Consider the following 6,000-nt stretch of genomic DNA (forward strand, 5'->3'; position numbering starts at 1 on the left):
GCTTTTTCTATGTATTATTTGGACCTATTGGCATTTTAAAATAATATTTGACTTATAGTTGACCGATCAATTAACTGACCTTTGACTGGTCAAATACCAAACCCTATAACTAAGATTCCTGGGAAAGCTGCAGGAGGCAGAAGCAAAGTGTTTGCAATAAGAGGTGCTACATTTGAAGATCTTGAGAACTCTGAGCCACGCTTTACTGTTTTCATGACAGTATCAAAGCAAACTTTTCAAGGTGTTGCACTAAGAATAGTATCATTAATGGTTATTTTATAGTAACTCCTATGAGCCCCAATTTGCTCAGCCTTCCCTGCTGTGCAAGCACAGAAGAGAGAAAATCTTTGCCAAGCTGACAGGCTTGAGAATAGAGTCTTGGAAGAGGAAAGGGAAGCAAGCATGTGCACATGAAAACATTATCCAAGTAATTAATCAACTTAATGTTACACAGTAGAGTCCTGCTTAGTTAAACTATTTGTGATTCTCAACTTTATTCTAGTGCAGCCAAATCATGTTAAGATCTTGTTAAAATTAAATTTACCATATATCATTATCTTGCTTTTAGAAAGGCAGTTAGAGGCCCAGATGGCCCAGAGGATAAACCGTAGTGGCAGTGGCAATTTAAACACAGATGATCATATGATTATGTATGAAGACTGAACTTGCATTTTTATCCCCTAAAAGTGATCCCCCCTGATCTGCGTTGAGGTCAGATGTCAGGGAAGTTTGTTTATATGTAATCAGTTGTCTATGGCTAGAAACAGGCATCACCTTTGTGCCACCATAAAAATGTTTATGGAGGCACAAAGGCCAAGCAAATAGACATCCTTCCCCTTGTTGTACCACAAATGCCCAAAATTTGTAGCCGCAACATAAGCGTGGTCTAAATTTGTGCCACTATTTTACAGTGTATGTCTGTTGGCTTTATGGCAGGACAGTGTGGGCAGCCTGGAGTTGCCCGCATTCTTCACTCACATCAGGCAGGCTTGCCCATTCCCAGGGTCAGGGTCAGGCCCTGGAAGCCCCAGGAGTGCCTGCCCAGGCTCCCATTTGCAGACATGCTCCCTGGAAATCCTCCAGCAAGGGAGTTCCTGGGGCACATATGTTGCCATACCACAGCTCCTCTGCAAATGGGAGGAACCCAGGTTTCCTGCTTGCAGACGCACATATCCCTGGAATCTCCCAGCACCCTGGAAGGGGGTGCACTTCTGCAGATGTGGAAATCCCAGGTTTCTCTGCTTGCAGAGATGTGTCCGGGGAATCTGACCCAGGGTTTACCCCTGCAAGCGTGAAACCTGGAGTTCCTCTGTTTACGGAGATGTGCTCCGCATGTTGTCCTGTAAGGTTGAGCCCCAGCTGCTCCCAGAAGTGGCCAGAACCTGACTATGAGATAATAGGCAATATCTCATTCAGTGAAGTGGATCAACTGTACAGGGGCACAGAGAATCCACTTTATTTGGCAGCATCTGTTTATAGCCTATAGGCTCCAGTGTTGTTCTCCTCAATCCTTCAGGTCAAAGGAAAGGGCCCAGGCAAGAGCAAGCACATCCTGGAGATCAATGCATGGCTGTGTAGATGGTGTTGTCAGCAGGGATTTGGCTTCTTCAAGCACAGGATGTTGTTCCAAGAACTGCTAGGAAGAGATGGGATCCACCTGACAAAGAGAAGGAAGAGCATCTGCGGAGACAGGCTAGCTAACCTAGCTTAAACTAGGTTTACCAGGGGATGGAGACCAAAACCACAAGGTAAGGGGGAAAGCAGGTGACCTAGAGGAAGTGCAAGCAGGAGGGGGGACAACAGGGGAGACCTTCTCATTCTTCCTGAGAAAGGGCAATCAGCCTGTTACCTCACTGATCCACAGAGCTTGGGAAACAAGCAAGAAGAATTAGAAGTCCTCACAGTAATGGAACTATGACGTGATTGGGATAACAGAGATGTGGTGGGAGCACTGTCTTGGATGGGTAAAAAAACTTCAGGAAGGACAGGCAGGGGAGAAGAGGAGGAGGAGTTGCGCTTTATGTAAAAGCGGTATATGACTGCTTAGAGCTCCAGTATGAGCTTCCTGTTGAAAGTCTCTGTGTTAGGGTCAGAGTGGAGAGCAAGAACAGTGATGTATTGGGTCTGCTATCAACTACTAGACCAGGATGGATGAGGTGGATGAGGCTTTCTTCCGACAGCTAGCAGAAGTTTCTCAATCACAGGCCCTGGTTCTCATGGGGAATTTCAATCACCGTGACATCTGCTGGGAGGGAAATGCACAGGCAATTCAGGAAGTTTTCGGAAAGTTTTGGGGACAACTTCCTGGAGCAAGTGTTGGAGAGACCAACTAGGGGCCGTGTTCTTGACCTGCTGCTAATAAACAAGTGTGTGTGGAAAACATAGAAGCAGGTGTCAATTTGGGCAGCAGCAACCACAAGACGATTGAATTCAGGATCATAAGGAAAGGAAGGAAGGGGAGCAGCAGAGTAAGGACCTGGACTTCACAAAAGCAGGCTTCGCTCAGGGAACTGATGGGCAGAATCCCTTGGGAGGCCAGTCTGAGGGGGAAAGCTAGTTGTATTTTAAAGAAGCCTTACTGAGGGCAGGAGAGGACACCTCGTGCAGATCAATGCATGGCAGTGTAGATGGTGTTGCCATGAGCGCAGGAGCAGGAACAAACTATTCCAATGCACAGGAAGACTAGCAAGTATTGCAGAAGATCAGCTTAGCAGGGAACTCTTCAATGTGCTAAAATGCTAAAAGGAAGCTTACAAGAAGTAGAAACTTGGACAAACTACTAGGGAGAAGTATAAAAGTATTGCTTGGGTATGCAGGGATGAAATCAGGAAGGCCAAAGCACAACTGGAGTTGCAGCCAGCAAGGGATGTTAAGAAGTAATAAGGGTTTCTACAAAGTATGTCAGCAACAAGAGGGAGATCAGGGAAAGTGTTGGGTCCCTTACTGAATGGGGGAGGTAACCTCGTGCCAGATGATGTGGAAAAGGCTGAAGTACTCTATACCTTTTTCACCTCAGTCTTCACAGGCAAGGTCAGCTCCAAACAGCACAGTTTGGGGAGAAGGTGAACAGCCAACAGTGGTGAAAGAACAGGTTAGGGACTATTTAGAAAAGCTGGATGGGTGCAAGTCCATGGGCTAGATGTGATGCACCCAAGGGTGCTCAGGGAGTTGGCCATTGTGATTGCAGAGCTGCTGGCCAATATCTTTGAAAACTCATGGCAGTCAGGACAGGTCCCAGACAATTGGAAAAGAGCAAATATAGTATCCATCTTTAAGAAAGGGAGGAAGGAGGCTCCAGGAAACTACAGACCAGTCAGCCTCACCTGAGTTCCTGGAAAAATTATGGAGCAGGTCCTCAAGGAATCCATTTCTAAGCACTTGGAGAAGAAGGTGATTAGCGGGAATCCTGGTTTTCTCTGATAGAAAATAAAATCCCCAATTTTCAGATTAAAAAGAGTAACACAACATCTTCATTTTTCTGTGATTAAAATGAAACACCACTAATAAATTTATGTGGTGGTTGTAGGCTGCTATGGGCAGATCACAGCAGGGTATGTTTGGTCAAGCTAGTTGAGCTGACAGTTTTACTTTTGCTGCTGGGTTTGGCCAAGGACCCACTGTTCAGAGCCCTTATCTCAGCTGTAGCCAGGCTAGTTGATACTACCTGGAGGCCACTCAGGCTTGCTATCGATGCAAAACGAAGTTAAATAAGCTAGCACTTAGCTGTCTTCCAGTGGTTCTTCCAGGCTTCACCTTCTGGCTGCTTCTTATCTTTCAGAGGCTTTGCAGAGCCTGCAGGCTTGTGCAACAAAGCAAATGATCAAGCAAATAAACAGAAAAGAGCCCTGCTCTGGGCTCTCCCAGTGGCTGCTTAACCCCTGGTAACTCCAGGCAGCCTGCTCCTTGGCCAGGTGCAGCCTCTTGAGGCTGCTTTCAGTGTCTTTTACCTTTTCCACTCTAGGCTCACATAGCTAACCCCCTCTCACTCCCCACACCTGTGTCAGCTCCCTTGCTACGGGACTCGCTATGTCCCAGGATCTGGTTCCCCAGCCTCCAGTGAGTTCTCCCAGGTCTGAGGTGGGTGTGCAGAGGTGCTTCTGGGTTGTGGGGCTGTTCAAACTCCCCCGACCCCCCTAGTAAAAGGGCATGGCCCTGTTACAGTGGTGTTCCATTTTAATCACAGAAAAATGTGGATTTTGAGTTCCTTTTTTAATCTGAAAATTGGAGATTTTTTTATCGGAGAAAAGCAGGATCCGTGGTGATTAGGAACAGTCAGCATGAATTCACCAAGGGCAAGTCATGCCTGACCAACCTGATTGCCTTCTATGATTAGAGACCCACTCAAATTGCGGTTTTGCAATGTTTGTGGAAACTATGAAAAACAGCAGTTTTTGTGAGTTTGTGTGGAATTGCTGAGAAAAAAAGCATGCTAAAAATAAAATGCTGGCTCCCCAAGCCCAGTCTCACAGCCTGCCAGAAGCAAACTCTGGCTTGCATCTACCGATGTATCTCAAGCAAGACCCAAGAAGTTATCCTCCCATTTTACTCGGCCTTGGTGAGGCCACAGCTGGAGTCTGCATCTAATTCTGGGCTCCATGCTTTAGAAAGGATGTGGAGAAGCTTGAGAGAGTCCAGAGTAGAGCCACGCACATGATTAGAAGTCAAGAAAACAGGCCTTATGAGGAGAGGCTGAGAGGCATGGGACTCCTCAGCCTGGAGAAGTGAAGGATCAGGAGTGACTTGGTGGCAGCCTACAAGTATATAAGGGGTGTGCATCAGGAACTGGGAGAACGTCTGTTCATCAGGGCACCCCAGGGGGAGACAGGATCTAACAGTCACAAACTGCTAGAAGACTGTTTTAGGCTGGACAGAAGGGAAAACTTTACTGTCTGAGTCTCCAGAGCCTGGAATAGACTCCCGCCAGAAGTGGTGCAAACACCTACTCTGGATGCCTTTAAGAAATGCTTGGATACTTATCTTGCTGGGGTGATCTGACCCTAGCTGACTTCCTGCCCCTTGGGCAGGGGGCTGCACCTGATGATCTCGCAAGGTCCCTGCCAGCCCTAATGTCTATGAAATCTAGGGGTGGCGGAGGTGGAGAAGCCATTGGCATGAAGGGGAATAGCCAAGATGGTAGCTGCTCCCTTCTCTGCTGATTGGCTGAAAGGGATGCCTTTCATGTGCCTCTGCCAATCAGCAGTGGGGGTTGTGTAGAAAGGAAAATACAGGCTCATTGCAGCTACTTGACATGAGTAGCCAGAACTCCCAGAATCCTCTGGATGAACCCCATATTGGCTCAAATAGCTGATGTGCAGTTTTGCACTTAGACCGGGAGACTTAAAAGAGCTAACAAACAGCAGATAGGGGAAAAAGTCATGTCAAGAAGTTCCAGTCAAAGGATAACAACAAGAAACCAATCTTGGTGAGTTAAAAGCAACAGGTTTGTGGTGTCTAAGCTGGAGACTGTAAATATTTCTCAGAAAGAGAGAACTGCTTAGAAAAATAAAATAGAATAGCAACAGGGCCTAGCAACCACCTAGCAATGATGAGGTCCCACCAAGTCATAAAAAAACCAGCAAACGGCAATTAAGTTGTCTCTCTGCTGGACTGCAGACCAAGAAACATCAGCTGATCAACGGAGACAAAAGAACCTGGGAGCCTCACCTCGGCATGGCCAGCTGAGTAAGAACTCTCCTTAAACTCACCCAAGATTGTTGCAGCGTGGTGAGTTTCACTTTAATGCATGTGTAGCATCGCTGCTTAGCTGTGTGTGTGTGTGTGTGTGTGTGTGTGTGTGGCCAATAAAGCTTTGCTTCATCTTTAATCAGACAGGAGTGCTGTGGTGCAACCTGTATAACCTCCCTGGCCCACTCCCACCTCTGAGGGGTAGTAAGTACTACTTCCCCAGGGCAGGGCTGCTTGAAAGGCAGCCCTCTTGGCCAATTACTGGTGAAGGGTGGGACTACTGGAGACCCTCTGCCAATCAGGGGCATGGGGGGG

Source organism: Alligator sinensis, unplaced genomic scaffold (assembly GCF_000455745.1).
Source record: "Alligator sinensis unplaced genomic scaffold, ASM45574v1 scaffold60_1, whole genome shotgun sequence".
Lineage (NCBI taxonomy): Eukaryota > Metazoa > Chordata > Crocodylia > Alligatoridae > Alligator > Alligator sinensis.